The sequence below is a fragment of the Trachymyrmex cornetzi genome, unplaced genomic scaffold, assembly GCF_001594075.2.
Source record: "Trachymyrmex cornetzi isolate Tcor2-1 unplaced genomic scaffold, Tcor1.1 scaffold131, whole genome shotgun sequence".
NCBI lineage: Eukaryota > Metazoa > Arthropoda > Insecta > Hymenoptera > Formicidae > Trachymyrmex > Trachymyrmex cornetzi.
Window position 1 is genome coordinate 1,196,024 of NW_017295884.1, and position 9,628 is coordinate 1,205,651.

Genomic DNA, 9,628 nt, shown 5'->3' on the forward strand with positions numbered 1-9,628 from the left:
ATATATTATATTAATAAAGAAAAATTTATTGTAAAAATTTTAAAATGACTAAAAAATATGGTTTTATGAGATCTAATTATTATTAGATTTTATATATTATTTAATTTATTGTTTATTAGATTCATGTCAAAGTTGCTCTATGCACAAGTTTATGTATCGATCAACAATTGAAATTTTAAATCATATTTTTTAATCGTTTTTAATTTTACAATAAATTTTTCTTTATTCTAATTTTTTTTAGCCTAACATACAAATCTTATTCCAGAAAAATATTTTAGTATTTTATATTTTCAGAATAAAATGTAAAGAATTCCATGCCTTACCTGTTTTTGGTATTCATTGGTCAAAATAAACGATAATCTTGAACTGTATAATTCTGCTTGCTTAGTTTCCTGTAATGATGGAAAGGCGAAGATAATAATTATTGGACGGGCGAACTATAATCATTTTACAAAACGAATAGTCGCGTTAAATTTTCTTTTGGTCGTTATTTGTACGATTATAGAGTGTTAAATTTTCTTTGGGCATACCGATTTTCTAAAATGATACTACTAACCAAGAAAGTTTTTTAGATGAGATATACTGTTGAGTTATCGGATATTCAAGTGACATATACCTAAAGAAATGTAATCCTTTGTAATTACTGGCCTGGATATTGCAGGATAAATAACAGTAGAGTAATAAATTGGCTGACATGAAAATGTATATTAAATTAATTATATAACTTGATCAATTTAATCATAAATTTACATATATATGTTAACAGAATTAATTTCTACTTTGTCATCAATTTTCTACTGGAAACTTCAATCTTTATTGTAATTAGGTAAATAGTTGCTTATTAATATTCAATATTAATAACACAGTTTATCTGATAATATGATTAATAATAAATGAAAATGAGATCACATTAAACATTTTTTTTTTAATAATTAATATTTGCAGAAAATTTAAATTGATGAATTGCGTAATTCTTATTTAATTTAATATGTGATTCAATTTAACATCGATTCCTCTTGGAATAATAATTACCTTTTGAATTTTGTGAAGGTTTGATTGAAGACAGCATTCAGTAGATTCTTTTCGGAGTAAGAGAAAATTCCAATGTGTGGGTTGTATCTAATTAATAATTCGGTACCGTAAACAACGTGTTCGTTTTGGGTTATTTGGACCGTGAAACTATCCGAATAACTGCATATTGAAATACAAATATTCAGGTCGTAATAACAATTTTTACAGTTATTCATGTGGAACGATTTATATTGACGTCATGTAAAAAGAATCTTTGAGCGACAGTATATATTAGATACATCTAAGGTCGTTTCATATATAATTTTGATTACTTGTCCTGACTGTGGTAAAGTAAGATAATTCGAACCGCCCTCACCTTCCAGCTATTTGTCACGTTGCGAAAGGTTGAAAGGAAACATTATTTTTACGTTATTGCATTTAAAATGAAATTATCGTGATGTCGCAAACCTAACTTGAGAATTTACGTCTCACAACGAAGTTTTATTCCCGAGCGGATGCAAATCATCTTTTCCAGTTTGCATCAAAATTTGTATGTTTTTATTACCATTAAATCTTGAATTAAATTGTTTTTTTTTCTGTTACTTCTAATAAATGATCTACTTCTTATATTATGAATAATTTTTAACTTTATATTGTTTCACTTTTTATGGTTTTCACTTTTCAAAGAAATATTTACGAAAGAATATATTGCATAACGCCGTTACATTGTAAAAAAGTATATAAAATTATATAAATAATATGTGCAAAGATTATACAATTTCAAAATGTATTATTTATAGTGGAAATATCTAAAATAGTGTGATTTTAAAAAATGAGTATTTTTACCTATAATTACATAAATATATGTTTATATCAGGCGGAAAGTTAAAATAACACTATTTTAAAGTTTTTATGTAAATGTGTGTTTACTTTTGTAATATGTATATAACATATAGTGGTAATATTACATGTATTTTATCTGTGTTTATAATTTTACTTACGTAAATGTACTTTTAGGCCCACTTATAGTGGGCCTTAAAATTATCTACTATAGTTGTAATTTTATATATAATTTTTTTACAGTGTAGGCATTACAATAGAGAGAGATTTTATATTATTAAAGTTTACAAAGTATTCGCAAATAATAAATTGACTGAATTAATATATTTAATGCAATGAAAATTATACAATACGAAACATTAATATTTAATTATTTATAATATTTAATTACTTACATCTTATAAATTGTCGTGTTTACGGATTCTGATGTATACTGACATCGCTTAATTGGAAATGGATATATAAATGCAATACATGTTCAGTGCAATACACTGATATAATACTGATAATATTGATGGAGTACTGATAATATTGATACATATAATATATTGATAATACTGATATTGAACAAAATATAATTATTGAGAGAATTTACCGATTCCAATCTACTCTCATACTTATTTGTACTTATACTAAGGTTCAGTTCCACTATATAAGATTAACTTTAATTTCGGTTTAACTTACTGTTTATCTTTTCCTAATTCTCAGAATTAGAAAAGATAAAGAGTAAATTGATCCGAGATTGTTAATCTTACATTGAGGGAATCGGGCCTAAATAGTGTAGCAAACTTTATAATTTTTACTGTATAACTTTATAATATTAGTCCATTCGTCTGTCTACAGTTCTACAGAGGCAAAATATGAATCAAATCAGTTAAACCGTAAAATGATTAACCTTTGCGAATCAGGTGGGGTGTGACGTACTCCAGCAAAATGAATTCCTATAACTTTTTAAAAAATACCGCGGGTTTGTTGTCGGTAACTGGAGAGTGCGTTGTTATCAATCATACTAAATTATAGTATATTTATGATAAAGTATTAGTATGAAATGTATCCACATATGATCCTTATTGATTTTCCACCTGGTTCGTGGAGAGTTAAAGGTCAACGTCAATAAGATTTTCAGTAATAGGATAAACCAAACGTCTCAACTTTTTCAAATGTTGCTGCACTATTTTGTTACATGTGTGTGTTGTAACAATTTATTTAAATTATCGTTTCCATTCCTGATGAGCATTGATGTTCCGCGAAAAAAGGGAAGATCATTTCTCTCATTGCAGTATGTATAATATTTCTATTGTCTATTCTTGATGGTGAACTCATCGATGCCGCCGAGAAAAAGGGGAAGACCCTTTTATTGCAATCTGTATAATATTGCCGTTATCGATTGTCGCGTGTTATTGAAACATTATCAACTATCACTTGAATTACTGATCAACATATAGAGTTGTATGAAAGGCAAGACCGAGAAACGTTAGATTATGGATAGATAATGATTTACTGCACCACCGAATCTTATGATTCAATTAGTAAAATAGCCATTTTACATATTGAAATTTGAATATACCAGGTATGTAAATATGAAACCGGAATTTTTTAATATATATAGAAAATACACGTTTATTGTATGAAAATAATAAAAAAAATTTTATTCGAAGTATTGTCCATCGCTAGCTATACATTTTTCCCACCTGTCTGACAATTTGTGGAAATAAAAAAAATTTTATTCGAAGTATTGTCCATCGCTAGCTATACATTTTTCCTACCTGTCTGACAATTTGTGGATGCCACGCCAAAAAAATTGTTGCTCTTTTGAGCCAAACCAGTCATCTAGCCATTTTCGTACATCTTCGTAAGAAGTGAAGCGCTGCTGAGCAAGTGCGTGTCCCATCGATGCAAATAAGTAGTAATCGGACGGAGCCAAGTCTGGTGAGTAAGCCACATGCGAAAGTATTTTCCAACCAAACGCCTCAATCGTTTCCTTGACCAGTTTTGCTGTGTGTGATGGTGCATTATCATGAAGCAAAATCACTTTATGTTGCCTTTTTTGATATTCCGGTCGTTTTTCACGCAAAGCTTGATTCAAATTGATAATTGGTAATTGTAGCGTAATAACATACTTTTCTTTCCTTTATCCAGTGAGAAATGATAATGGAATCGACATCGAATCGATGTCGATTCGACGTTGAAAGTATCAAGTCGACATCGAATCGACGTCAATTCGATATCGATTTCATTGTCGTTTGTCACTGGGTATCGATCTTTGAACGAAATTTGTTATAGCACGAATTTGTTGTAAGAATACATACATATTCTTTTAATTTGCTTACGCCATAATTTCTGCGTATTTGAGACAGCTCCAACAGGATCAGGGAGGAATATTTAGCTTTGAAGCGTGCAATGAGTACAAATAATAGTGACAGTGATAATACTACCATGGAAGTACAATGTACTAGTAACATTAATAATAATACCATGCAAGATAATCCTGCAGTTACTGATTTAAACAGCGATATTGAAACAAAAGAAATTTTAGAGCAAGATAAAAATAATTCTTCCCAAGAATATACAGATGACGTACAAAAAGCTGCAATTTCCGAAGTTGTTATTACCAAACCGGCAGAAATAGTTGCCGATACAAGTAACAGTTTAATTCAATCCATTCAAGTTTCTTTAATATTAACACATAAAACAAATGCGCATTTTTAAACAGATATTTTTCAAAAATTACCAAAATTGGTATACTGATAAGTATTATGTATAATATATTGCTGTATGTATATTGCTGTATAAAATAATATTTGAGAATAATAGAATTTTCAGATATATTTTTGGTTTATTACATAATTACTTTGCTATATATTACAATAAAAATCATTATTTAAAAAATGTTGATATTTTATATATATTCTAACAATGATGTATATCATATAAAAAGCGATAGTATTAGGTGTACAACTTTGCTTCTGCCGTTTTTTCCGAAATTCGAGGCTTTATTGTAAAAAACTGGTTATACATTTATGATTCAAAGTATTGTCCATCGCTGGCTACTACTTTCTCCCATCTTTCGGGCAGCGTACAAATCCCGCGTCGAAAAAACTGGTCATCTTTTGAGGCGATCCAATTTTTTACTTCTTCATAAGACCGGAAGTGCTGGTCAGCCAGACCGTGTGTCATTGATCGAAACAAGTGACAGTCAGAGGAAGCAACGTCTGGGGAATACGGCGGGTGGGGTAGGACTTCCCATTTCAACGTTTCCAAGTATGTCTTGATCACTTTCGCAACATGGGGTCGAGCATTGTCATGCTGCAAAATCACTTTATCGTGTCTCTCGTTGTATTGCGGTCGTTTGTCTTTCGATGCTCGGCTCAAACGCATCAATTGCGTTCGATACCGATCGCCTGTGATTGTTTAAGTCGGTTTTAACAACAGCTCATAATACACTATGCCGAGTTGATCCCACTAAATACAGAGCATGACCTTGGAGCCGTGAATATTCGGTTTGACCGTCGACGTGGAAGCATGGCCGGGAACTCCCATGATTTTCTGCGCTTGGGGTTATCGTAATGAACCCATTTTTCGTCCCCAGACACAATGCGATGCAGAAATCCCTTCCATCTTTGCCTTTCAAGCAGCTGTTCACAAGCAAACAAACGTCGTTCAACATCTCTCGCCTTCAACTCGTACGGCACCCAATTCCTTGCTTCTGAGTCATTCCCATTGCTTTGAGGCGTTTTGAAATGGCTTGTTGAGTCACTCCCAATGATCGTGCCAATTCTTCTTGATTTTGACACGAGTCTTGATCAAGTAATGCCTCCAATTATGCATCTTCGAAAACCTTCTCTCTTCCGCTATGCTGGTCTTCGACGTCAAAATCACCGTTCTTGAAGCGTTGAAACCACTCACGACACGTTCTTTCACTAATATGGCCTCACCATAATTATTTGAGAGTATTCGATGAGCCTCAGATTTCTTCATATTGAAGTAGAATATTAAAACCTCCCGCAAATGACGAGAATAACTGACATTTTCAATCGGGAATAACTTTATGATGCAGACACAAATCGACTAATGTTTCTATGGAGTTATGTTGACAGATGCCCAAGTTTATTGTATGACGTCTATGATCTATTTATTCCGACCATTACTTACCGCTAAAGCCATCTATAGGAAAACGGCGGAAGCAAAGTTGTACACCTAATTAAGGGGATCCTAAAGCAAAGCTCGAACTCCGACGAAATCACTAGATGTCGTACCGCGCGTGGCACATCAGCATGGTTTTTTTATACTATCACAGCAATATCTCACGCAGCCTATGATACACGCAGTCATACGTACGTGTCAATTTTCGGACAACGAATTCGTCGCGATAAAGGGTCTAAATCTAATTCTGAGAACTCGACGTTGTATGTTCGTGCAAATTACGTATTTGGGAACTATTATTTCGTACGTTCGGGTTGCAAAGCTTTCATATCAAGCAAATGTTATCACGACTTGACAGCTGAGACGCCATATTATACTAAGAAATGGTAAAAAATATATCGATTTTGAAATCTTTGATCATTCTCAGCGTAGACTCCACTTCACAAACACGTATTAATGCGTATACTTCAATCCTGGACAAGGATTTTCGAATCCGTGAAAGAGAAAAAGAGTATTTGTTATACAAAAATTATACGTGTTTAGTCGGTAATACAGACGTCTTTAGAATCCCCTTAAGGGGATGCTAAAATCGATTATCTAACTCGATCAAGGTCGATAGTACTGACTTTTTAAATTCCAAATTCGATAATAGTGGTGACATCTTTGATTTAGTTTTTACATTATATTATATAATATATATCATTCTATCTTATTCAAACGCATACCTCTGTTCTTATCTAACATATGCCAGCACCATCTATCGCAAGACCGCGCAACTACTGCTACACGGAATTTCGGCTCTGTTGACAGTCCCAGTCTTCGCAAAGCACTTGTATATACGTATTTTCTATTCGGTGGAAATATTTCTTTTCTATACTTTCAATCTTAGTTCTACAAACTCGGTATCGTTCGTTTCAATAATGTGACCTCAGCTGCACGCTTATTTTCAAGATATGGACTCTAAAACTCTTATATCAAGCAAATATATATTTGAGGTGACAGCTGTACGAGCCAAAATAAGTGAATTGTTAACGAATTTAAAATATTTATCGATTTTCTCATGAAATTCAGTGCAGCTGAGGTACTGTTTGTGCGTACTTTAATTTAAGTAATAATACTTTTGCAATCCGTATATCCAATACAGAGATTTTTCACCGAATGGAAATGTGGTAAAACAGAAGGCTTTAGCATCGCCTTAAGTAATATATTTTAAATTTATATACTATAGTGGGATTTTTTAAAATCTATACTTATCGCATTATTACTGAAAGATTGTTAATTCATACGGTTTGCGTGATTATAGTTGAAAGACTTTATTATTACACACACACACACACAAATTATAAATGAAATTTAACTTGGCTTTAACGAAATTACCGATTATAAATAACTTCGATCACGTCGTACAATTCAGTATCTACTGATGAAATCAATGGACTTATGGCATTCATTAAAATATCGAGTAGACCAGTTTTTTTTACAGTGATTTGATTACGTTTTATTTGGAAGTACTCCAAACTCACGTCGTTATCTTTATCATAATCAATATTTAGTTTCGCCGCTATTCCTAATCCATTAATAGCTGCGAATATGTTGCCACTGATGGAGCTGTGTATTTTTTTTTAAGTCAAATATTAATATTTAAAAAAAGTTGAATGTTTTTATGCTTAATATTTTTTAATCATTAATATCTAGTAATTTTTTTTATAAACCTAACCTCATAATTACACTTAAATTTAAGTGTGGAAAATCCAAAGCTAGCTCATATACTTCGTATTTGTCCTGTATCGAATATAGTTGCATCTCCCATTCTTTTCAGATTTGAAAGATCTCTGAAAAGTTAATTATTTTGCTGAAGCAGATAATTCAATAAAAATGTTGTACAAAAAATATATATTAATTTTCTCGATTGTGTTATATAATGATTATAGTAGTGCTCACCTCAAGGTTCCATTTCTTATTTTTAAATAACATCCTGATATCTCCTATCAAATTAGAAATGGTAATTGTAGATTTTCCGTTCTTTCTAATGTAGTTTTTCGCTTTTTTTAGAAGGTAGTCCACGGATACGTTTATGTTAAACTGTACATAAAAATTTAGATTACTAGGACCGAAATATAATTTGCAAATAAGAAAGTTAATAAGATTACGTATTCTTAGATGATTAGGACGAATAATATGGTGTTTACTACATCTACATTTGTCATATTTAATATTTTGAAGTTGCTCTTCATTTATTGTTCTTACCTTATAAAGATGCTGATGATTCGCATAAGATTGAACACATTAAATAATAGTCTCTTTTGCAGGCTTTGATTTGGTGCTAAAAGTAAATATGTTTAATAAAAAAAAATTTATTGTAAAATTTAGAATGCCTAAAAGAATATAATTTTATGAAATCAAATTATTACTAGATATTGTATATTGTTTAATTTATTGTTATTAGATTCATTCGTCTCAGTGCTCTATGCACAATTTTATGTATCGATCAATAATTGAAATCTCAAATCATATTTTTAGTCGTTTTTTATTTTACAATAAATTTTTCTTTATTTTAATTCTTTTTTTTTAACCTAACATACAAATCTTATTCCATAAAAATATCTTAGTATTTTATTATCGTAATAAAATTTAATAAAGGGTTTCATACCTTACCTGTCTTTAGTATTCATTATTAAAAATAAACGACAATCTTTGATTGGACTGTACAATTCTCTTGCTTCGTTTCTGTAACGACTCTTACGGAAAAAAACTAGTGTCACTACTAGTGTCACTACTAGTGTAATAGTAAATGCGCTAATAGTGTAATAGTGCTGGAAAAAATTTCGTTGAATTTTACTGAAATTTCATTAAAGTTTTATTGCAAAGTAAGTATTATTAGCATCATATTTTAGAGGATACACGATAAAATTATATAAAAAAAAAGTTTTCTTCATGAATTCGGGAACTAATTTTTATGATGCTCCCATGTGATCACCCATACGAATACGAACCTCCACTTAGGATGCTTGATTTCTGCAATCGTATGGGAACTTTTTTTTTAACTATACATAGATTTATTTTCCATATTACATAACAAGTTATACATATTTCATTTAGTTTTGTAGTTCCTGCTTAATCTAGCTTAACCTTCTTTAAGCATTATTTGTAAGCTACCTAGCTTATATTCGTTTCCAATACTTGAGTCTTTGTTTTACGTTATCCTACCCTGTCTGTAATTCATAGGAAAACTAAGAAATAAAAAAAAACCTGTATATCATTTACGGAATTAATGCATGGAGGATATATGCATTACCTTTAGTTTAGTTGCTATTTTAATTATAACACTTTATGAAAAATATCTAGTTTCTGGTACGGTAACTCATACTTATAATACTTAAGTACATTATTATATCTTATATTCTTGTAATGTCTTTAGTGAATTTATTAGGTGTTGAACTTAATTCCTGCCGTTTTTTCGTCTCCAAAATTGATTTGTTTCGATGGGAAGATAAATGAATATTTTAATCAAAGTAATTTCCTCCATTTTCTACTACTTTTTCCATCTCTCTGGCAACAGGGCAATTCCACGACGGTAGAACGCGGTGTCTTTCGAGGCGATTCATTCATCCACCCATTTTTGGACTTCGTTGTG

The 9,628-nt window shown here is 31.0% G+C and overlaps 1 protein-coding gene and 1 pseudogene across 1 annotated transcript in view; both read right to left on the minus strand.

Moving 5' to 3' along the window:
• The window catches only part of LOC108770733 (uncharacterized), a 2,016-nt gene extending 1,410 nt beyond the window's left edge, over nucleotides 1-606 (minus strand). The window contains exon 1 of the mRNA XM_018522436.1: nucleotides 324-606. The gene's annotated coding sequence lies outside the window, so the exon portion shown is untranslated. The remainder of the gene's footprint in view (nucleotides 1-323) is intronic.
• A 6,761-nt stretch (nucleotides 607-7,367) lies between these two features.
• The window catches only part of LOC108770719 (uncharacterized), a 13,713-nt pseudogene continuing 11,452 nt past the window's right edge, over nucleotides 7,368-9,628 (minus strand).